General features: G+C 44.1%; 1 protein-coding gene across 1 annotated transcript in view; it reads right to left on the bottom strand.

Annotated features, from left to right (window-relative positions):
• The window catches only part of nexmifb (neurite extension and migration factor b), a 51,595-nt gene extending 33,392 nt beyond the window's left edge, over window positions 1-18,203 (bottom strand). The window contains exon 1 of the mRNA XM_062394535.1: window positions 18,094-18,203. The gene's annotated coding sequence lies outside the window, so the exon portion shown is untranslated. The remainder of the gene's footprint in view (window positions 1-18,093) is intronic.
• Between the last annotated feature and the right edge of the window lie 6,833 nt (window positions 18,204-25,036).

Raw genomic sequence — 25,036 nt, 5'->3', positions numbered from 1 at the left:
AGAGAGACCTTGAGTGGAATGGGAGGAGTAGATGCTGCAGCATTCAGGGAGGGAAAGCAAATCTAACTGTGAGTCAGACTCTCTTTCTCTCCGCTCGGCCCTCACCTCACTCCTTCCACTTCCACTCTCCCCTTCTCCTCCCTCTCCCAGCACTTAAGCAGCTGCCTCCACTTATGCAGGGCACATTTCTGATGACAGGGGGGAGGGACAAAAGGGGGAGGAAGGGAATGATGGAGGGAGGTGGCGGGAGGGGGGTGCAGGAGCATTAGGGGAGGGAAACAAAAGGTTGCACAATGATTGCACAACGATTCAGAAGCGGCTGGTGAAGGGGACATTCCGGGCTAGGTGAGGATGTTCCCCTCCCCTAACCCTCCCCCCCACGCAAAAAAAACCTCACCCTTCTATACATCACGGAGGAGAAGGTTAACTGCTGGACACAGTAACCTCTGCAATGGAACTTCTTTCTAATGACCATCAAATGGTGTTTATTACCTATGGGCCTATGATTAATGTCTTTATGCACAGGCAACATCCCATTTCACGTTGTGGCTGCTACAGCTCAGAGACGGTGAAAGAGAGATGTGGAGGAAATGACAGCTGGGATGGAGGATGCTTCTGATTGCTCCTCCAGGACCTTCCAGGACAGGAACAGCTTCATCTCCTGACCCCCTTTATAACACGTATTCCCACCAAGCTGGCTGACGTTAGTGTTTGCTGGTTACCTCAAGTTATTCCAGAAGGTGTTAACACAAATACTGGAACACAAAACACAGCTATGCAATGAAAATCATGCCTCTTCAAGCATCTCATCGCATCTCATGCCTTGTTTTCAATGATAACGAATTTTCAAAATAATAAAGTGGAGACTATATCGTTGGCAACCTTCAGGGGCCGCAGTGAATAGCTTGGACTGGATGTACAGATCACAGGACCTGCACACCGGAGAGCACTGTTCATAACCTGTGTCAATCTTTCTGACGTGACTCGCTCATCGAAATCTGTCAGAAAATCCAAGATAATGTTTTATTTTATTAATAATTTCATATAATGTTCCTTCTGTTATAGATAAGTTAGAGTTTGGCATGAAATGATTATGTTTTGGGAAAATATATAATATATAATGTCGACTGACATGGTCTCTTGTGTTGACCCGTACATCTAAAACAACATCATCGGATGTCGTCCTTTGCTTCTGTCAGAATTATTACAGCCACTAGAGGGATTTGTCACTTGAACAATAATTTGTAAAAAGGTTTGCTTCAATCTCACATCCCACAAAAAGTTATAAGTACAACACAGAGATTTGTGTGGGACATGAAACAGGCACTGTGATGAAAACAAGCATCTGAAATCTACACTGAATTTCTTTACACCTGCAGTAAAAAAACATCAACCTTGAGTTCAAAGAAAAACTCACTTAACTTTTTCACAGTACAAACATGCAGTGCAAATGGCTCACTAATTGATTTAACATAATGTGTTAATCCTATAGAGTCCCACCATATCTCAGTTGGTATTTGCCTTAATGTTTGCAGATATATGAAAACTATTATACAGAATACGATGAGCATTAATATTTTACATACATATCAGCCAATGAAGCAATATTGGAAAATGTTTACTCCATTAGGATCAGTCTCCTCCATATCAGTCGTGCTCTTGAAATTGTAATGTTGACTGTACTTCTAAGGCCAAATGCAACTAACGACCTCCTGGTTGTTAAATAAAATAAGAACTTGTGTATTTCAAAGTTGGAAACGTGTTTAGTCTGGAACGATGATGTGATAATTTCTGCTACATCATCGTCTCTCATCACTGGTGACACACCTACTGTGGAGGTGTTTTACTGTAAGGTCTGATCCCCTGTCAACTGTTCAATGGATGGAAATCATAGATGACCAAAGTTGTGACTCTTGCAGAAAGCAGAGAAAAAGCAGATGTCATTTCTCCCACTGCCGCTTTCCACTCAGTGAAAGTCGAGAGGAGAGAGGGCTGCAGACGTGATGCAGGAGAGGCTGCTGCTTGAACCCTCTGCTGCTGCTCTGATTATTCTGGGGCATCTTGTTTGCTGCTTCCACGTTTGTCTGATAAGCATTTAATTTAACATTGACTAACTCACAATGACACAACTTATCTGTGGAGGTGATATTGGTTTGTTTAACACTATCAGTCACTGTACTGCAAAGGTTTCTAGAAGGGATATTGTCTGTAAATAAAAAAAGGTGTATTGTTTTGTATGCATTTTGCAACATGGAAGATATCTTTCCTTGGTTATATTGCAAACTATGTAGCTAGAATCTTACTTTGAGAACATTTCATAATGTACGATTGTCTTGGATAAAGCATTTTTTAGTTCACAGTACATTTTTTCACTGATTAGTGTGTTCATTCATGCACTGTTTGCACCTGCATATTGTTGTTTCTTGTATTTCACATGGGATCTGTAAAGGTGTCAGACATGATATCTGTTGTTGTCAACTAAACTTGCGACTGCTAGACTCCCCGGGCCTGGAGGGGGAGCTGAGTCGGTCAACTGAGGTCAAGGTCCCGCGCAAAAGCTACAGCTCATTTGAACTATATAATTTTCATATCAGAATATAGTTAAATAAAGCAATAATACGTGATATAAATGATCAATACATCGTAAACCAATCACAACACACGATACTATCATAATATTTGTTCTCTTTTCTGTTGTTTTTTAATGATCCTGCTAGTGTCAGAGGAAACAGGAATATGTACATTTCTACCTCGTACAAAACATATCACATTGTGATTCTTCTACATATTAATTGGGTTGAGTTAACATGTTGTCGCCCTGAAACACGGGCACACCAACAGCCAGATGGCAATTAGCTCAGTGTAGCTTAGCTTAATGACTGAAACCATGAAGAAACAGGTGGCCTGACTCTCCAAAGTTCAAAAATACACCTAGCAACAGCAAGAACCTATCACTGTGGGCAAAGATTGAGAGAGTCAATCATCCCCCAAACTGTGCAGCACTACTGACCTTTCGAACCTCTGGTATTAGGCCACTTAGATCATTGGTTGGGTTTTACCAAACATTTTCAGACATGAATGCTGGGTTTGGGTAGAGCACGTAGGAGGCAGAACATGACGTTTACATTTCGCTGCAGAAATCAGAATTTAGTTTGCGGCACATCAACACCGGGCGTCGGCCCTTTTCTCCAAAAGCTCTTGAAACTTGTTGTCTTTCCAATTTGACAACTTCCTCGGCGTCTTCTTTGTGTGTGACACAGATATTATACACTGAGATATTAGATTCTCTTTATGTTCTTCCTTTTTAGCTTTACATCTGTCACATGTTAGAAACATCGTCAACACGCCCACTCGCTATTGGACAACTTTTGGAAAAATGTCCAGAGCAACTGTCCAGAGATATTGTTCACATTTCAGTGACATTGTGAAAGCAACTCAGAACCTGCACAGAATGTAAAAATCTGGAAAATGTAGCAACAAGTAGGTGAACAAAATATTATCATTCTGAAAAGGTAACAACATCTGTTATGTCTGAAAAAAATTCAGACCTAAAGACCTCTGCAAGGTTGTGAAGCAAAGAACAGACGCAGTGCTGGTTGAGTCTTAAGTGACTCCTCAGTCAGTGTGTCCTGTTCTTCCATAAGTGTCCAGAAATACCCCTTTTCTATCACTTCAATGAAAAACAACTCAGTCATTACCAAAAGGTTGGCAGAAAGAGCCAACCAACAATAAACCGAATGTGAATCATTAAATCCTATTTGTGTACACTTCTTCACTTTCTTTGGAAATAATTGCAAATCTTTTTTTTAGTGGTTTAGACGATTTAATCACGTGCTTTCACACCATTTAAACTGACGGGTCGGTCACTGTTGTATTCATTGGAGTAATTGAGGGACGTTTTGAAAGTAGAGACTTTTCAGTTGTAAAAGTTTCTTTCTCTTTTCCATTTGCAGTTCTTCACTAAGGCGTGCTCCTAGGCTCCATCGTGTAGAGAAGCATTGCTGACAAAACAAAACAACTTTGTGCGACAAGGAGCCGCCAGAAATCTGCAGTTTGAGTCGACAAGGAGCACAAAATATCTGCTGAGGAGACTGAGGAGCGAGAGGGTCTGGCCGACGGATCCGCGGCATCTCCGGCTTCCCCAATTCCATCTTTTGTAGCACAATAAATGTCCTGCTAATACATCCGCAGTCTCTTGAGCCAAGACAAAAGCAGCTCACTGATAACAGCTCAATAAGTGGGCATGGTGGTCTGTCGAGGATTTTGAGGAATTTCCCCGTCAATACGTGGCCATAATGGAAAGCACATGGTGCTTTTTAAAAGTACATTTTGGTCCCAAATTTGCCGTCGTTGTAATTCGGATACAAACTTGTACTAGACTGTCATCCTCACCAAAAAAACAATAACAATGGCACGATATCGTAATACCTAATAAGCAAGCCCGGGATTTTTATTTGTCTTTACTATTTCTTTAAATCTAAAGATCCTGAGATGACATCCACTGTGTCCATCAGATACTGCATCCTGCATTTTTCCTACTTTGTTTGTTTTTCCTAAACGAGCCTCGAAAATGAAGTCATGTTTTCATCCACATCACGAAACCCATTCCATTACTCTCACAGTAAAGACTTCCCTTTGTTCTCGGAGCCACAAATTATTTCCCTGTTGCTTCAGAAGGCTACTCCTTTCCTTGGCTTCAAAACCAAAGGACAGGGGCAGGCGGGGCGGATGGAGGGGGGTGGCAGAGGACAGAAGGAGAAGAAAGGAGATGCACAGAGAAGAAAGGGAGAAAGAGAGGAAGAGAGAGCTTGATGGCACGGGGAAGGGAGGGCAGGAGTAGAAAGGAGAGGGAAAGCTGCAGAGAAGGGTGTCAGTCAGAGTGACAGTGTGACAACAGTGCGTCTGTATATTAGGGAGGTAATAATGATGAGGGCACGGGACGGAACAGCAGACCCACTCTGCCCTTCAGACCGTCGACAAACTCAAATCTCAATATTCACCCACAATCTCTGCCGGCTAATACACCGCCTCCCTTTGATATTTGTTTTCCCTTTTAAAGGCATTGATGTTATTAGTTTTTGAAACCCAGCTTACAGGCTTATTGATAGGCTGTGCAGATGGAAGTATAAATGGCTTCAGAATCTCTGATGAGAGCAGAAAAAAATTATTCTAGTCCTTCGCTCATGTGAGGCCGCGGCACGTCTGCAACACACAACCCCCCCCCCCCCCCACACACACCTTCCCCCCGGGATGAAAGTTTCCGTGTTCTTCTGCATCCGCACTCTCCTGTACGTCGCTGTGTCGGCCGCTGTGCCGCCAGAGGTTTTCAACAACAATAAGTCAAACAGAGCTACCCCGTGAAAACACTTAATCAGGGGGTGTGGAATCAGGGAGAGCAGTAAAAGGAGCACACTGTCACGGCTTTAATGTGTCTCTCTCTGCGTTCGGGAGGGAGGGGGTTAGCCTCTATGATGTGCCACAGCTGAAATTGGCAGGCTATCAGTCACAAACCCTGTAACACAATGTACAGCATTTCTAAACAGTATAAAGAGATATGACAGCCAAGCAGGCAGAGAGACAGATTGAGGCAGAGAGCGAGGGAAGAGTGCAAAACAGAGGAGTGAGAGAAAATTTCCATTTTTAGCCGCCTGATGTGTAAGTCTAAATGTTTTCTGTACAACTGGGACAGAGCAGCACAATTATTCGAGACGCACGGAGCAAGCATGCATTCATTTAACACCGAGGGGGAGATCCTGGTGGGAGTGCAGCGGGTCACATTTCACAGTCACAGTCTATGAACGTTGCCGTACTGCGTCTAAACGACAGGGAGAAGTTGGTAGAAGATGTTTGGGGAGCAAGCTTTTCTGCGGACAAATGAGAACAAAGCTCAGTCTGGCTCCCTGTAGGTAATCAGGCCTATTGATTAGTGGCCAGTGGGTCTGTGAGGGGCTGCAGAAGCCTGGGAGCCAGTGGCTGTGTGCATATGCACAGGGGTATTAGCAGCGTATATTCTCCAGCCTGTGGGACAATGCAGCCTCTGCACGAGGTGATTAAAAGGCCTGAGCTATTGAGCTCCTCCAATCAATGCCCTCCTGTGCGGAGCCGGAGGACACTTCCTAAACAACAGACCCACACACATGCAAACATACTATCACTTCCACAACCCTTTTTATTTCTCCTCTCCCTCCCCCCAAATCTCTGACCGCCTTTGTTAAGTGTGTGGGCCAAAGGGGACCAAATCCCAACTGCACCACTGTATGGTTTGCCTTGACCACACCACATTGCAAAGGGGCTTGCCATTTTGATCATGTACAATGGCCAATTAAACAAATCTAATACCGGAGAGAAGATGGGGTGTGGGATAAAAGTATGAGCTTTTCAATTAAATGGATAAGGTTAATGAGTTATTTGTATGGTTGACGTATTCCGATGGTTTAAAAGGTTAGGCGCATCTACACAGCTGCCCTTTGGAGTGATCTCCTCCGTTTCACGCTCCTTCAAGCAGTGGTAATGAGAGGTCACCGTGCACCATGAGGGCCCTGGGAGCAGCCCCGGCCAGACAACCACACAGCCACCGTCATATTACTATTTCCTCCAAAATAAACAGGCCATGGTAGAGAAACTGGTAATTTCAGACCTTTCTCTATACACCTCCCTCCCTCCCTCTCTCTTTCAATATCCTGACAAGTGGTCTGCTCTCAGCTCGCCACGGCCGGAGAACACTCCTCTCTCTTGTTTTTTGGAACATCCACTTTCATATTTTCAATAACTGCAGAATCCTATTTTTGTTTCCTAATGGAGCCTCTCATTTTTTTCTCGTCTCTAAATTCCATTTCAGAGAACTGGCCTGTTTCCTTTACATACGCTGCCATAATCAGACCTGCTATTTTTTGACGCCCCATGTCTCATCAACACCTCAGTTAATCCAGTCAAAAATATCACATTTGCTGACATATAATCAGTCATGGAAATAACCCAATCACAGCGCGGCTATTGAATCACATACAGGCGAGCAAATATACATTAGGCCGATTTTCACTCCCCCGCTCTTGACGTGAACTTGGACTTGTGTCGGTGAGAAGCATGAGAATGGGCCTCGCTTTGCATAAATCAGAGCCATTGATTTTATAATTATTTCATAATCCGGTATGTCCAAATACACACAGGCACAGAAAAGCTCATATCACAGGCCACCAGGCAACCTGGGTTGTGTTGCTGTCAGGCCTGCCAGTGTGAGCAGACAGAGGCGGTGGGCTCTGCTTAAGACAGAGTATTGGACAAACACAAACAAACGAGGCAGCGGCCACTGTGACTCAGTGCTCTAATGAACCAGCGTATTGACTTGCTGGCTTTCTCTTTCTCCATGGCCTCCATGTCTCTCTCTCTCTCGCGCTCTCTCTCGCTCTCTCTCTCTCTCTCTCTCTCTCTCTCTCTCTCTCTCTCTCTCTCTCTCTCTCTCTGTGTCTCTCACACACACACACACACACACACACACACACACACACACACACACACACACACACACACACACACACACACACACACACTGCCTCTCTCTCTCTCCCTCTGTCTGCTGTGTTTGTATGGATCCCAGCTGCCACTCGGAATACCAATTACTGTAGGCCCAAGAGTGGGGGAAGGAGAGGGGGAGAGAGAGAGCGAGAGTGCGAGAGAGAGAGAGAGAGAGAGAGAGAGAGAGAGAGAGAGAGAGAGAGAGCAAGAGAGCGAGAGAGAGAGGTGGGGATAATAGGGAAGGAATGAGGAGGGGGAGAGGGGGAGAGAGGGAGAGAGGGAAAGAAAGGAGAGAACCCCGTGAAGAGGAGGGAAGGAAATGGTCGGGTTGCTGGCAGGAGATCCAGGAGACTTGGTGTCCAGCTCAAAGTGGTGGGTGATGGCGAGGAGGAGGGGGAGTGGGGGAGGTGTTTCATCCCTGATGCTATTGCGCCTCAGAAGGAGGGAAAATCAAAAAGTGTCTCTGTGTGAGACATGTACATGTCTGATGCTGTGACATGCTTGCACCTGACATACAAGGAGGGGGAATCAAAGGGGACCTTTTTGTGGTCTGCCACAAACAGGTGTACTCCCCCGCACCCCTCCTGCACAGGTAGGAAGAGGAGGGGCCTCACGTGTTTCACAGGTGAAGGTAACATTTTCCCTGTGAATTCCTGGGACCAAGCTGCAGCACCGCGGCTCCCATTACAGGATATATGTATCTGATAAAGGGATTTGGACCGCGGAGAGCTTCTGGTACCAATGACACCCCACTCTCTTTCTCCTCTCCTCTCCAACCACCGCAGCAATTCTCATGACAACCATAATGAGCATGCTCCCATTCTGCACGATACCACTAATTTGAGAAATTTCCAGCACAAAGACATAATTAGACAAACTAATTAGACAAAGACTTCGCTGCACAGAGATCCTCCGCAGTTCAACTCATCCGCCTACCTGCCGATGACTAAAATAGGAAGCAGCCGTCAAGCCCATCTATGCTTGTTCCCCTCAGTTAGTGCGGTGAGATGTTTGTGAGATGGCGCACGAGGGAGAATAACATGATCCCTCCCTTGGGCTGCAGCCGCTCCTCAGCAGCAGTACAGCAGGCTCTTTGTTGTGGCTTTCGTGTCACATAGGGCTAACAGGTCTTACCCGACCGCAGATTGTGCTCCTATTTATATCTGAGGCAGCGTCGATGTCTGGATACTGCGAAAAAGTTGGCTGGGCATAATCTGCGAAAAGCCCACAGCTATATGCCAACCGTGTAAGACACAATAAATCAGAGCGAGGCACTCCAATGTGCTACGAACACTTAAAAACACACAGCGTTCCAGTTGAGGTGTTCATAGTGAGCTATAGGTGAAGTGGTGGGTTTTCTAATGAAGAATATGAGGAGAGTACTTAGTGAGAGTTGGAGAGGCGAGGGAGGCAGGAAGGTAATTGATTTTAAAAGTGATGGGAAAACCCACAGGTCTCAGGAGGGAGCAGCAAACCGTCTCGACGGATATAGAAGCCTCAGCTGCCTCCTGGAATAATGGAATTAATTCTTAGTCTGACTTAAATACATTTTATAATGGGAACTTAAATTAACATTTCCTAAAGCCCCCAGAGATGGAGTCAAAGTGTAAATTGCTACAAATTTCCGTACTCCTCTCTCGACAATGGTGCCTTTGTCCTCTGAATATCTGTTCCTTGTAGGTACTTGGTGTTATCCAAATAACTCTTTATCATTTCTGTACAGTGTAAGATGAGAGAAAAGTAATTGTTTTATTATATGAACATGGGGCTGACTCGTGCACATATGCAAAAACAAGCTTTGAATGCCCACAGGGAAGCTCAAGGGGGGCAAATAAGCATGTGCATGTGCGTACAAGCACATCCATATTTCCGAGCGCTTGGCAGACTGTCACTGCATTCACAGTGGAGTCTCAATAGTTGTGAGCAGATTTGTAAGAGTACAAGAGGGAGAGAGACAGACGGCTGTTTGTTATTGCTAACGCTCTGTCAGGTCACTAAGTCCAGGTAGACTCCGTGTACCTCGGGAGTAACAGCCAGCACAGAGGGCTTCTCTATGCACTGGCCGCCCCTAAAACAGATCATTCATATGTACAAGCAAACACACACACCGTGCAACCCATACTGCACACAGATACCTTACCGCTCCTCCAGAGGCCTCATCACTGTAGCAAAAACACTGCAGCAGCATACATCTTTGATAGTGAATTTTAAACCTATTAGATCATATGGCTATTAAGTATGCATGCAGGCTGTACACTAGCTCTCCCATGACAAGGAGTCTCTCTCAATGGAATTTACCTGCATAAATAAACCATAAGCAAATCCCCAAATAGTGAGCACAAAAGGCAAAAAGTCCCACTCATACACATCATACTGTATACACAGCTCAGAGACTGATCTCAAAGGAGCAGGTTATATACAAGCTCATTTGAATATAAAAGGAGAAATACCTGGTGTTGCGATGCGCGCAAAGTATTTAGCCCATATAATGACAGAATTATCACTGTATCATAAAGGAAATAGAGAAGGCAGAGATCTGCAAATACACATATAATGCATTCATTATTGTAGGGGAATGTTGCTTTTAATGCTAAATAGGTGCAATTACCTTTCCCTCACGGTGACATGATACTTAATCATGTCTTTTCAAGTCGGTCGACTTCTACTGGAAGCACTTACTTCCAGTAGATGTAAGTGCTTATACACCCATGTCAATAAAATGTTCACACTAGAATAGTCTAACTGTTCCCATACGAATCCACATTTAAATTTAATACACATGGATTTTTATTTATATTTGCATCAAATTGCACAGGCTCATAAAAATCAGCCCCTTAAACAAGCCAAAATGTTTACATCAGAAGTTTGCAAAATATCACAATGTAGGAAGAGAAAAAAGGAAAATCCTGGATCTTTCCCCTGATCCAGATCCACGCCAAAATTGAATGGGTTCTTTACTGACTCATAACATATCCTTCCACCACATTGTGTCCTGCAAACAAACAAACAAAGGCAGATGAAAACATCTGCAGCTCCTCTGTTATAATACAGCATCTATAGAGCCGTCATAGTATGGCTGTTGTTTGAAGATTTTTATTTCTTAGTTTTGGTACTAAATCCTTACTTAAATTCTATTTTAACCAATGCAACCAAGAATAATTTGAATTATCAGTTAATAATCTGCTTATTATATTCTCAACTTTTAAATTAACTGTAGTCTGTCAAATGTCTGAACGTGACTGAATTTCCCACGTCCCAAGGTAACATTTTTTGTCAAAAAGACCTCAACATATTCAGTTTGTTATCAAATAAGACAAAGAAAATAAAGATTTGGACAAAAAAATGTAAACTAAGACAAGGAAAATGTAAGTTCCAGAATATGGAGCCAAGTTTGCAACAAAAATGAATTATCAATTATCATAGTTGTTGAACAGTTGTTTTTTTCAATCAATGAAATCAATAAACACGATGAAATCAAGTATAACATGTGTTACATTATGATTGTAATCAAGAGCTGCATGATGAAAAAAGAGCAAACAACGCTAAGTCTCTGATCAGGCATCCAGCACTAGTCTTTAATACTCAACAGTATTAAATAATCTGTGGTGAATACATTACTGAGTACTATAAAAGGTAAGAGAGGTCAAAAAGCTTCTATAGCTGGAATAACTATGTTGGTACAGTATTGAGGAACAATAAGATCCTTTGTCTTTGTTTTTTGGAAAAGCACCAATACTACAAACACAAATCAGAAAATAAATGTGGTACCCTATTCATAAACAAAGCTCAATACTAACGGATAAAACTCATAAAACAGAAAGTCTGGGATTTATTCAGCAGACATAGATCTCCTGAATTGCAGCAGTTTTATTCAATGATTCAAAGTAGTCTCTGAAGATCTCATACCAAATTATCAAAATTAATATTTTCTGTTATATGGCAGGGTTGGTCACAGATTATGTAAAGACGTTATGACTGGCTGAATGCCATGGTGGAGGCTGCATCTTATGAATCTACACTCATATATATCTACACAACATATTGAAAGGGAACATTGAGGATAGGACAACCCCTGGGAGCTCTTTGGGACCTATATGAGGTTTGATGAAAACTTGGTTCAGAGCACCACTGACTGAATGCAGTACTCTCCCTGTCTCATGAAGTCTACGTCAGAACCAGTACCTGTATCAACCCTGCCTTAAAGGAAAATTAATTTTATCATTGAAAAAACAATAAACATTTAAATGACAAAAAATGATCCTTGAGGGTTTGTGTTGGTGAATGTTATCTGCGTAGGCTACGTCTCAGGTGCACAAAAGACTCCTCCTGGAAAGTGCTTTACTGGCTCAACTGTGATGCATGTGGGCTTCAGAGTCATTGAATGATGACTTGGGGAAATGGGTGAGAGAAGAAGATACGTGGAGAGATGCACAAACGTGCGTCAGAGCTTCGGTATGTCAATGAGTGTTGCTATCAGGGACGAGCTCAGAATAAAAAAGAAACTGGCTTCCTGGCCCTTCATCTGGCTTAAGGAGTCACAAAACTGCAAGAAATCCGGAGCCAGCAGAAATGATCAGTGTGGCGTGCCGGAGCTAACGCACCCAGGGAAACAAGCAAGTGTACACACAGCTGTACATCCTAGAAGTCTAAGAGCTGTGACACACACTCGATACTCTCTTCTGCAATGCATCTGAAATAAGAAGTCCTAATTATTATTTCCATTGTGCCCCACTCCTGTGACAAGGACCACTAGCTGTGAATGATTATAATTATTACCCGTAGTAGAATAGCAGTCATGCTGTTGTATCATCAGCATCATCCAACAGATCAGGGTCCAAACCAACTTGAAATTCATGTATGCAATTCAATTCACATTCTCTGTGTTAAGATATTCAAAAACATTTTTCATTTGACTTCTGCTTAGATGTGTCATGCATGGATTATGTTTGGCCTCTGGCGTGCGACAGTAAATAGAAAGTAAAGTGCTATTCGTCAGCTCACTGTATCTGACAGGAAAACTATTCCAACTGCTCAACAGGCTTTTGGCATGTGGCTCCCTACATCAGCACAGGACGAAATATCTATTCCACTGAATAAATATTACAAACAGCAGCACAACCAAAGATAAAATACGTAGCGCTCCGTCGTTAAAATGTCTAAAAATCGACCACACCTTTGTTATATATTCCGTTGGCTTGTGGTGTGACATTATCCAAAAAGTTTACAACAAAGAGAGATATACCCGGGTCAATTCGAGGTAATAGGATGTTTCCTTTTGTTCACCTTTTAATTGGGTCATATTTGCTGTCTCTGCTATACCTTCAAACGACGTATGACGAAGGGAAAACACAATGCTAGCCAGTTAGCCAGCTAGCCAGTTAGCTAACCCTCGTAACATTTCATGGAGGCTCTCAAAGGCTTTTTGGTGTGAGCTGAGGGCCCCACACCGGTCCTGTTTTCTTTGGTTTATGCTCCCTGTTTAGGTTTTACTGTGTACTGCAAATTGTGGACGGCATCTAACCATTTGATAGATCTAACTAGGTTACACTTCAATGGCACTTTTTTCCTTTTGCATTTATGACATTTTATGTATTTTACTTAATTTTTGCTATATATTTATCTTCAGTTATATCTTTTTATTTTATTTTTATGTTTTCATTTTATTATTATCCGGTGTGTAAGTGTTCATCTGTGTGTGTGAGTACATGGGTATGCTTATGTTGCTTATGTATACGCTAATTACTTTATATATGTGCTGTTGAATGATGATGATTGTTGTCCCTCAAATCCCAATAAAAATTTGATCACAAAAAAAACATTTCATGATTATTCATCGGCGTATGAAACCATCACCGCGTCATCAAACTAGGTGTTTTGTTATTGTTTCAGGTGAGAGGCCCCATAGCGAATAAAGTTACGTTAAGATTTTTTGCGTAAACTGAACTCGATAACAAATCTCAGACCAAGGCGTTTGCAATGCGTTTTGAACAGTGGACTTGTTGTGCCCCGTGCGAAGACTTGCAGCAAAATATAGCCTGTCCCTATTTGTAGATAAATTCACAACATTGTTTAGAGTAGCAAACAAGCCTGTCGTGAATGGCTGGTAATTATGTACAGCAGCAAATAAAGCACGGCTCCTTTCTGAGGCACTGGTGGCTTGTTAAGTGGTGAACAGACAAAACAGCATTTAGAAAATGAAAGGTGCAGGGAAACATCCAGGGCACAGCCAGCTTCTCTCCTATTAGACAACACTGTCTGTCTCATGGCCGTTTGTTTGTTCCAGCTGGCTGCTGGAAGGAACGCACCCTGAACCCCCACCACCACTCATAACTATGTCTCTCCCTTTTTTCTGTCCCCTCTCTCTCTCTCCGTCCTTCCAGGCCTTCCTCTAATCTTCCCACCATGTTCAACCCCCCCCCTCTCCTCTGCAGCGTCTCTGTGTTGTTTCCTTTCTCGCAGTACAACCTGCCGTATGTTTTTCTTCCTCTCATCATCAACCCCCCCTTTTTTTTCATCCCTTCCCCCCTTTTCGCATCCACCAAATCAAAGATAGGGCTAATGAAGGTGGCTTATTATTTCAGCATTCAGGACCCTGCCGGTAGTCAGGTCCAGCGTCACACGGATATGCGGCTACTCCAGCTCCAACAGGAAGAATTGGGAAAAGAAACATGTTCAAATTAGACATGGGGCAATTAATCTATTAGTGTTATTATATAACCAAAATCAGAGCAGCTATTGCCACTGTGTGTGTGGCAAAAGAAACAATACATAGGAGCACACTGTGTGAAACCAATTAAAATCCAGCCCAGTCATATAGCTTCCTCCCTCCCGAGTCATGTTGTGAATATTCCGCTTTCACACCGTTCACGTGAGCGCACCTGTGGCCACCGCATTAAATCCCCACCTCTTTCGGCTCCTTCTCGAATTTCCGAGCATCACATCTCACTATCGGTTTCAGGAGTCCCGCGAGCTAAAATAAAAGGGGGCCCGGGGGAGAGTGATCAGAACAGGGGAAATTTCACACAATCTATCCTTCTGCAATATAAGGGTCTGAAGGGGTAGCAGGAAATGAGCTATGAACGTCAGGCCTGCGTGCTCCCGGTCCCAGTGGCCACCAGCCTACATATTGAGATCAAGTAGGCAACGTGGAAAGTGGTTTAATAGACCCCCAGTTTAATTGGACTTTTATTTGTTAATGGCAGAAATCCTGATGCATTACTTTAATCATCCTGGCAGAACTAATTCATGAACACGCTGCAAAATGTAGCAGCAACAAAAAAACGAGGCTGGACTTGGCATTCAAATGGCATCACACTGCTTCTCTCTCTCTCTCTCTTTATTTAAACCTGCATCCTCAAAGTGCTGGTGCTTCTGCCTTCCATGGGACTCTCTCTGATAGGACTTGTAAGGCGTGTGATGGTTTAAAACCTTTCGATGTACTTTAACCAGTCAGCTGAATCCACAGAAAGAAGAGACACACACACACACACAAACTAAAACAAAAAAACACTCGGGCCCACCCAGATCCTATATGTGAGCATGTCCATGTTTGCCAGGCCCTCAGAGTGCAGAGCAGCCGTCAACCCTTTGGCTGCTGCTGGGGGTGGGAGGGAGGGAGGGGGTCGGCACAGCTCCCCCTGCAGAGCGCTGGTCCAAGACAACCACAGGCGGACCCCTGCTCACATCCATACCCAGCCCAATCACACTGCTCCGTCAATGCCGACCGGCAGCCAATCCAGGCAGAGGCCCTTAATGTCTTCCTGATTGCACTGTTTTTTTAATTCATTACATGACTGCGCTGTGACAGTTTTGCCTCACGCCTCGTACTGACACATATTTTCTAAAACGGGGCATTCTTTAAAGTAGAGTAGCACAGTTTGCCTGTTAGCTACCGATGTGATTTTTTTTTTTTTTGGCCTCTCTCAGCCAATGTGTGTGTGTGTGTTTGTGTGTGTGTGTGCAGCCGGATGTGTCTGAGTAGGTTTACGTGTGTGCGCATGAGTATGCCAGTGGCGTATGAGTACAAATGTGTGTGTCTTCCTGGAACAGCTCCCGTCTGGGGGGCAGAGCAGACAGCAAAGAGCTCAGCAGCGCCTCGGTCCCTCAGGACACGCTGCAGCTCTCTCCTCGCGGCCATGAAAAGCAATCAGAGCCCAGCCTTCTCCCCTGGTCTTACCTCTGCCTTTAATTACAGACCTCAGCAGCAGCGGTGCCACAGCAGAAGACTGCCTCCGCTGGGCCACATCCCGCATGTCACAGCCCAAACACAGGGCCGGGGTCGACGCAGCAGGCCCCTGCTGTACAGTGGCCTGACATAAACACAGTGCTTAAACATGCATGTTTCTACATAGACTGCGACAGAGCCAAGGTGCTCCCATACTGTAGCGATGCAATGTGCAGTGGGAAACTGCTGCGCTCCAGACATAAAACACAGCAGGGCTCCATGTAGGCAAGAAAAGCCCTTTTCTGAATGCCTAACAAGATGCTTTGCCTGTATTCTGCCATTTCGGAGTCAAAAGACGGAGTGAAAGCAGCGCGGGAACACCACATATCTGAGAAATAATCAGCCACACACAATAAATGTTTGCGATTAAGCAGTTTTGTGAGCTTTATTCTGCTTTGTGTAAAATATTGATCACTCACATAAGAATAATGTGGGTGTCCACTGGTACGCAAAGGGATGATTGATCAGTTCATTGTGTATAATTGAGACTCTCTTCCATTCGGCAGACGTGGAAGTTGAGGCCCAACACATGTGCCTAAGGCTGAAGCATAGGAGAAGCCACAGTGTACACATGGGCAGGGGTAGATAAGACACTAGGTACACAAGCTGCTGGTTTTATTGCTGCAACATAACACACATTTTCAGAAAATCTGCCAGCACTGTCCTTCCTCCTGTGGAACAGAGCCACAATGTTGAAATGTATCCTTGGGCTCAATTTCTCACCCAATTAAAACTAAATGTATAACGACACTCTAGCGAGGGCACTGAGACCGATCAGGAGGGGACGTGAATTGCAAACGCCGCGGAGACAATCCTCGGTGGCCGGCTTGGTGGCACATCACCGAATGAGGACACAGTTCGATATGATAGCTCCTGTTAGCTTCCGCATCTGTGATCTTCAAACAAGACCGGGTGGCCAGGGCAAGGAGGCCCTCGCCCCGTCCACACGTCATGTAGCCTGGGGCCGAATGGGGCACTGTGCCGTCACACATGATAGTGACACCCACATCAACGTGTCAACTCAATTTGGCTTTATAGGCTCTCTTTGACTCAATCAATGCATGGCCTTCCATCTGGTTTCCACTGCTGTCTTCACATGAGACAGAGAGAGGGCAGCAACAGGCATTAAAGCAGCTCTATAACCGGCCCCTGAGTGGGTCAGTTTAACATAACATCTTCTCTTCATTACAAGCAGTGCAGGCTGGATAGTCCAAAACAACCTGTCAAATAGGCTAAAGTGCTTGCAAGCATAAATCAAACCAAATCGTGTCAGGTCAATGACTGTGAGCGTTGCAGATCATTAATTGTGGCAATAAATTCCCCAAGATCATGTTTGAAAATCCGGATCTGAGAGCAATTCCGATAAACATGAGCCTGGCACATTTTTCACTTGTTAAAAATGGAATCCAATTAAAGTCGTATTAAAAAAAACAAAGTTAAGAACTTATTCTAACACCTCTAATCAAACACCGGTGCAACGGGGCTCCTATTATTGACTGGAGCTCATTATTTCCTACATGGCTTGTCTGGCTGGCAGTGTGGCTGCCCGGGACATCCAGCAAACATCTGTCACTAGGCTTCCTCTCAGACACAGTAAGCCACTGATCCACTGACCCCACAGTGCAGGCATTCACACACGCCCCGGTGCACCTGTGCGTCGTGATGTTTAGGCCAATTTTAGGAATTTGTGCCCCTAAATCGTCCATGAATGATTTATTCTCCATATCACAGCGGAGGGGCCTAGCTGTAAGATGATGTGTTATCCCATTGGGTTTCAGGAGCCCATTCATGAATCATTCAACGGTGTGGACTATAGATTACCCCCCCCCCCCCCCCCCTTTTTATTCATTTCTTATTCATTTCGGGGGGCAGCACTGCTCGGGATGCATAACGTAGAATCAAAATGACGTCCGCAGGCCAACACTGTTTGTCTCCAAAACACACACACACCACAAACACACACACACACACACACACAACGAGGGAGCTGGGTCCAATGCGAACGACCGCACGTGGCATGTGTATGTGTGTGATGCGCGTGTGAGCCTAAAGCGAATAAGGTCACCGCTTTAAAGGAGTGGGGGTATTTTTCGCAGGGAGTGGGTAATCGATGGAGCAGAGGCGGGTGAATGTGGGCTACGACAGCTGTCCCAAGGAGGCAGAGCTGCCACTACAACACCGCATGCTTTGGTGCGCTCGTCCCTTGGAATAAAAATGTCCGATCACATCAAAATCGGGGTTTGCAGACAAATAAATAAGCGTGTGTGTGTGTGTGTATATAAATATATAAACCAGGCTGTCATGTGCATAGCCTGCCTAATGTCTAATAGCAGCATAATAACGTTTCCACTGCCTACCTCCAGAGCGTATGCGCCCGAGCTGCGTTTTTCTCCCCCCGCGTCGCAATGGGATCCTTCTCCGCTGCTTTTTGGACCGGCTCAGAGATGCGTCTTTCCCCCGAAATGCGAGTAGTTCCCCTGCATGGCCCCCCCACCCGCCCTCCCCAGCAGCAGCAGCAGCAGCAGGAGCAGCAGCCCAGGCCTCCTCCTCCGGTATAATAGCAGGTGGACGCGCCTCTCAATGATGGAGACAGCGCGACTCTCCTCTCCCTCGCCGCTCCATTTACAATGACGGTAGAATCGGTATTCCAGGAAACGTGCTACAGGGCAGCGGCGGCGGCGGCAGCCAGCAGCATGTCCTCACGTCGCCGCTTCTCAGTGGACAAACAGGGGCCGTCGCCTCTCCTCCAACACTGCCGACGCGCGGCGCCCCTTCCCCTGGTCGCTGCTGCTTCACGAGCGGCTTGATGTTGCCATTGTCACGGCGTGTTTTTCCTTTTTCTTTTTCTTTTTTTTTTTTTGCAGCTGGACCTCTCCCCCTCCTTTGCAGCGCGCAGTCTCGTAGGCGCGTACTTCTCCGCCTGCTCCCCCCCCACCCCCCGATTCTTCTCGGTCCGACCTATGAGCGCGCACAGCCAGCCCGACGCAGGGCCACGCACTGCTTTGACGGACGCGCTGAGCAAATCAGGTGGTGCTCTCCAAATAGGACTGTATCATAACAGGGCAACTGCAATGACATGAATAATGAATAGGCTACTCATGTAAGCCTATGCTGGATGATAGGCCCACTCATAACACTTACCGGACTGGAAGCGATATTTGGATAGACTCGAGTCTCTCTCTCTCTCTCCCTCCCTCTCTCTCTCTGTCTATCTCTCTCTCTCTAGCTCTCTCTCTCTCTCTCTCTCTCTCTCTCTCTCTCTCTCTCTCTCTCTCTCTCTCTCAACATGACTTATAAACCGTACAGGTTTGGATCATAAGGGCAAAAATGACAGCAGGATTTGTCTTACTCGGGGGGGGGGGGGGGGGGGGGGGATTAAAAGCCCACACAGCGATGAATGTATTTGGGATAAGAGCTTAAATTAAAATTGTTTATGTTTGTAGTTAGTTTGTTTGAAGGTGACTAGTTAATTGTTGTTGTTGTTGCTGTTGTTGCTGTTGTTGGTGCTGTTGTTGTTGTTGTTGTTGTTGTTGTTGTTGTTGTTGTTTCAAAGACTACAGACAGGACCGGAGAACATCAGGGCCATATCAGACTTCAGCTACGGCCAGTGACCCCTGGCTCCGCTCCCTAGATCTGGCCCTGAAAACTACATATTGATCGCGCTCAGGCAGAAGAGGAGATAGTCAGCAGAGGTCCGCAGAAGACCGGGCTGCTCACAAACAAGCTCAACATGGAGCTGCACTTTCTGAGATGTACAGTCAATGGGATTTGTTATTGATTATTGATTAAACTGCTGCTTATTCTCTTGATTAATCCAAATGTCATGAAATATTGGCAAAATATGTGATTTCCCGGAGCTCATGATTACAAATGAAAATGCTTCTTCGATCAGATCAACAGTTGAGACACTGTACAGATAAACAGTTTCATATATGACAAAGAAAAGCATCAAAGCCTCACATATAGAAGAAGCTCCAATCAGCAAGTGTTTTCATGTTTGCTTCATAGAAACAACTGAAATGATTAATTGGTTACCAAAACAAATTCATTTTCTGTCATTTGTTAAATTGTTCCAACTGTAAACATTGACCATAGAGTCTAAAATCAATTAGTGAATTGATTAGTTGACAGTCCGTTAATAATAAACAATGTAGATTATAAGGGTTATTGATGAAACATTTCTTATATTATAATATGTTATAACAATTTCTTATATTATAATATGTTATAACAATATTGATTGATGAAATACTGATTTCATCTGAGTTTTTGTGTCATTGTCCAAGAATATCTTTCATTTTTACTTTGACAAAACAGCACCTTAGAAGACGTCACGTGTGGTTTTGAGAACATTATCTTACGAAATGATTCAGATGATTGAACATTTATTTAAATGTTGCAGGTCAATTCACTTCATCCACAAACCAAACTATATTCTTTCTTCTTGGTTAATATCACTGCATGTTCATAACAAAACTCAGAGCAGTCCCTGAGTTTGTTCCCATCTCTCCTGTAAACAGACGTAATTATCTCTGCAGTTCAAATATACTGAAGATGAAATGTTGCATACATGGAGGCTTTAATAAAACTATGATACATATGAGTCGATAGGTTAGAATTAAGAGGCTTAAAGGTTTGCCTCCCTCTGAAGATTGCAGCTTTTCATGATTTATATGATATTAAGTATTGATCCCTAAACACAGTGTAACAAGACTTCATAATATTTCTCTGTGATGGATAAGGGTCAATACCAAGTTTCATGTGTGTCTACAGTAAGGTGACATATCAACTTCAAACCATTGGGAAAATAACCTCTGTAGGTCATATATATGCAAATATCCCCATAAAATGAAAACCAATCAAAAAAGTTGATATATATATACCTTGTATAAATGTTGTATACATCTATAGATATATATATATATATATATATACATATATGGCTGTATATTTAAATATAAATACTAACACAATATATAGGCTAATATTTGATTAAAAAAAAACATATTACAGAGTTCATTTGAAAAGTATATTACTAAAAGTATACATTTTAGGATATGCAGTGGTTGATTGGTTGCAGTTCTGTATTTCAGAGAAACTGCATTTCAAACCAGGTTCTCTTAATGCAACACCCAAACAGGAGTGACAGGATGAAAATCTTTTATGCAGATGTTGAGTGAATTTGGTTGTCTGTCCTTTCTGGCAGGATCAGGTTTGTTCTTCTAGAGGTTTCTTTGCAAAACATAAACTTACGTCACATCGCTGACAAAGTGAATAATACAACCTGTATACATATTATTATATTGCATATATTAATTTTGCTTAAGCCTTCCCTGATAGTCCTGTCCCAATAACCAAGGTTTAAAACAAGAGCATCTTTGCAGATGGGTCAGAACATTAACAAAACACTGAGCTTGGCCTCAAAGTTTCAAAATTCAGCATGTTAGGGGAAATGTTGAGTTAAGATCGAGGATATGCTCTGTAAAGTATCACAAGCCAGTAAAGGATGGCAGGAATACAGACTGACTGACAGAATTTTGCATTATTGTAAAATTAAATGCAGTAAAGGTCGAGACCAGAATGTGAATCCTGAAATGTCCTGCTTTGATGCTCACCAGGTCTGGCAGTCAGTGTGAAATCTCCAATGGGATTATGACAGTGGTAACCTGCATGCATCCGTCTTTGTGTTAGCAGCACTGTGCCTGAGCAAACAGTCTGAGAAGAGGCCATTTGGTCTGATTCGTCAGCTCCGTGTGAGACGTGGAGAGCTTGATTCAAAAAGCTGAACCGACATGTACATGCAGGTTCACCCTGATTCACGTGAGCCCATCTAAACGCTCCAGCGGGGCATGAGCACAAATCCTCCCCAACAGTGTCTCACCTTCACATATTTGATCTGGGTTTAAAGTATTGTGATCAGTTCTGGAAATTTGTAAGTATCGTACACACCTGACACACATAGGTTCTAAAAAGTATTATGATAAGAGGTTTGTTTCATTTGTTACATAAATGGGATGTAAAATTGCTATTGACAAAATAATTTGAAGGTTTCGATTTTAAAGTGAGCCTATGATTTCTAAAAAGGATTTACAGTTTCATTTTGAAGCGGAACAGATGATGGTGGCGCAAACCAATGAGCTGCTCTGTTTACACTGAATAAAGGAAAGACTCTGTTTGACCCTTTGGTTGCAGCCAAAGGGTGATTTTTTGGAACATTTTCAGATTCACAGACATGAAATTTAAAAAAGCCTTGATGCTCTGTTTTGGAGCTCAGATGAGAAACTTGTGTTTTGGATGTTGAACACTAGAGTTTCGGTTCTTTAGAGGCTTCTCCCCTTTAGTCTGGGCCAGAGTCCTACAGGTTTCTCTCTCTGTCCATTACTGCCTGTGCCATTTTGCACAATTACTTCACAACTCCATGACATTTAACGTATGGAAATTGATCAGCCGCAACGTTAAAACCCTTTAAAGGTGAAGTGAATACAATAGCATGTGTCAACAGGTGGCATACTTTACATTATGCAGTAAGTGAACAGTGCATTTTTCAAGTTGATGTGATGGAAGCAGGAAAAAACGGGGAGTGATTACGACGAGGGTCTGATTTTGACGGCGAAACAATCAGGTCAGTGTGCACTGGTTAGAATCTGAGTTGTGGGATCCAAAGATTCATTGAGGCACATTGGGATCAAAGGCTGCCCATGTGGTCCAATCCCAAAGAGCTACTGTAGATCACATGGCTTTAAAAAGTAAATGCCGGCTATGATAGAAAGTAGTCAGAACACACAATGCATCACAGCTTGCTGAGTACCAGGCTTGTTAGACTGGAGAGAGTGCCCACCGCTGGCCCCAGCCACTGATGGAAATTGCCTGATGGGCAGGAGAGTGTCAGAACTGGAGCAACGGAAGAAAGTGGCCTGCTCTGATGAATCACATTTTCTCCTTACACCATGGGACACCTGGTGTGTTGGGGAAGAGATGTCACCAGGATGCACTGTGGGAAAAAAGACAAGCTGGCAGAGGCGGAGAGATGCTGTGGGTAATGGTCTGCTGGGAAACACAGGTATCCTGGTATTCATGTGGAGGACCAGCTACCCAAACACTGTGGCAGGGCCCCCCTTCCTGTCAACAGCATTCCCTGATGCCCTGCACGCTGCAAAGAATGTTCATGAGTGAGTTTGAGGAAGTGTTGACTTTGTCTCCAAATTCCCAAGATCTAATTCTGACAAAGCATCTGTGGGATGTGGTGGAAAAATACATCTGATCCCTGGTGGCCACAACTTGGAACTCACAGGACTTACAGGATCTGATCTGGACGTCTCTGTGCCCGAGGACACCTGCAGTTCGAACAGCATTTGTTGCTCTAAAGAGGAACAATAACGTCTGACTTTAAAACACATAACAATCCACAAGAGATTCATAAGTGTAGTGTCTGCAGCGAGGATACTGCGCACAGTTGTAGCCTGGATCATCCAGACTCTGCTCAGAGGAGGCATCATCTGCATCCCACGGCAGAGACGGTAATACCAAATATTTCTGCATTTATTGACTTTATAAGCATCAGCCGTGTGTGTGCATGCATGTGTGAATATTCACTCTCATTTAGACCAGGAGCATCGATATAGTACACAGAGATTACGTACATAAATTTACACACCCACACAAAACGGTGGAAATAACTACATCTTCTCTGAGGCAATGATGCATATTTATCAAGGCGTAGACGCCCTTGGCCACACACTATTTCCATTGTAGTGGAATGGGAGTGAGCTGATTGTCTGGTGCGGGGGGGGGGGGGGGGGGGGGTCCTCAGTCTACTCTGCATGATGAAAAGAGAGTGTGGCGGACCCCTCTCATCACCTGTTCAGGAGCCGCGGAGTTTCGGTGGTAGCAGAAATGCAGGTTGTGCTTACTCCCTCAGCAAGCAGGATATATTCATGTACAGATTTGCAGCAAGACAGCAAGACATCATCCCACCTGTGCATGAGCAGAAGGTTCTTTGAAAATCCAGGCTTCAGTAGAAGTTCGTGGTTTACATTAGCGGCCGACTCCTGCTGCGGTCCATATTAAGGGCGTTATTAGACGCCTTTGTCTGCCTGTCTTCCTTCGCGCCTGCAGAATGCTGCATGGTTAACAGGGAGATGGCTTCATTATTACCTCCTGAGGACATGCAGAGAAACAGCTCACAACAGCACTAATCGCGTGCATGCCATACAGAACAATCAGGGGTCACCTACCAACAGATTTTGTGATTCAGTTTAAAAAAAACAAAACATAAATAGCCACGGAGCAAACCCCCTCCCTGTGTTAGTCCGTCACAGATCGCTGAGTAACTTCAGAACATTAGAGCGTTGTGTCCTTGACCGTATCAAACGCTCACGCAGAGCTTCGGCTCAACAAACGAGGAGGCAAAGCAACAAAAAAGAAGATCTTTGTAATATCTAAGACTCTCTCTCTGAAGCCGCGCAGCTCGGAGTGAATTATGCCCCCTGAATAATTAGTGAGTGACCTGTTAGGGGAAGCAGCTGAACATCGTTGGGTGTCGCTAATGAAGTAGTCTCATAATCTCCTCATAGTTTAGATTAGAAAGACGCCATTAACATCAAGTCATCAGCCTGGACATCTGACGCGTGAAAGGAGACCCTTCCAACCAGTCATCATCCAGTTGGTTTCCTTTTTGAGCAGGCCCCTATCAAAGTCTACTTTCATCTTTAATGTGGGACTTCCTCGGGAGGTGGTGGTGGAGGCCTCACTAGGCAGCGCAGCAGGGTCCGCGCTGTCACCTTATCTCGATTGTCATTGTCGGCTTCAAGTATAATTCTGATGAAAGCCCTCGCAGGGACTAGGGTCTGGTGTGCCCGGTCCCAGAGGAGGATCCGGGGAGCGGCAGGGGTTCTCCAGGAGGACCCACCGCCTCCCTGTCCACGGAGAACACGTGACGAGAGCGAGCGAGGATCACTGCCGTGTTCATGGAGTTAACACTTGACCTGTATCCAGAGGACCGATCGACAATCTGTTAGCTAGCTAATCTAGAACTACACAGATTCAATATCTACAGATTTCCTTTGAACAAAGACACATATTGTAATAAGTTGTGATTAATTTGGTGCTTTGAACATATATAGAAAATTGGTTTGATCCAAAAACAAGCCAATGCTTCAGACTGAAGGAAGTGGAAGAGTTCTTGAGAAAATCAACAAGCAATGATTCCTCCAATTATTCTAAACTGTGAGTTGCGCCGACCATGCACATGTTTATTGTGTTATTATCTATTACTCGTCTCTCTTGAAAAAAAAAAAAACA

This window comes from Platichthys flesus, chromosome 8 (genome assembly GCF_949316205.1).
Source record: "Platichthys flesus chromosome 8, fPlaFle2.1, whole genome shotgun sequence".
NCBI classification, from domain to species: Eukaryota; Metazoa; Chordata; class Actinopteri; order Pleuronectiformes; family Pleuronectidae; genus Platichthys; species Platichthys flesus.
This window is presented reverse-complemented; position numbering and strand designations above follow the sequence as displayed.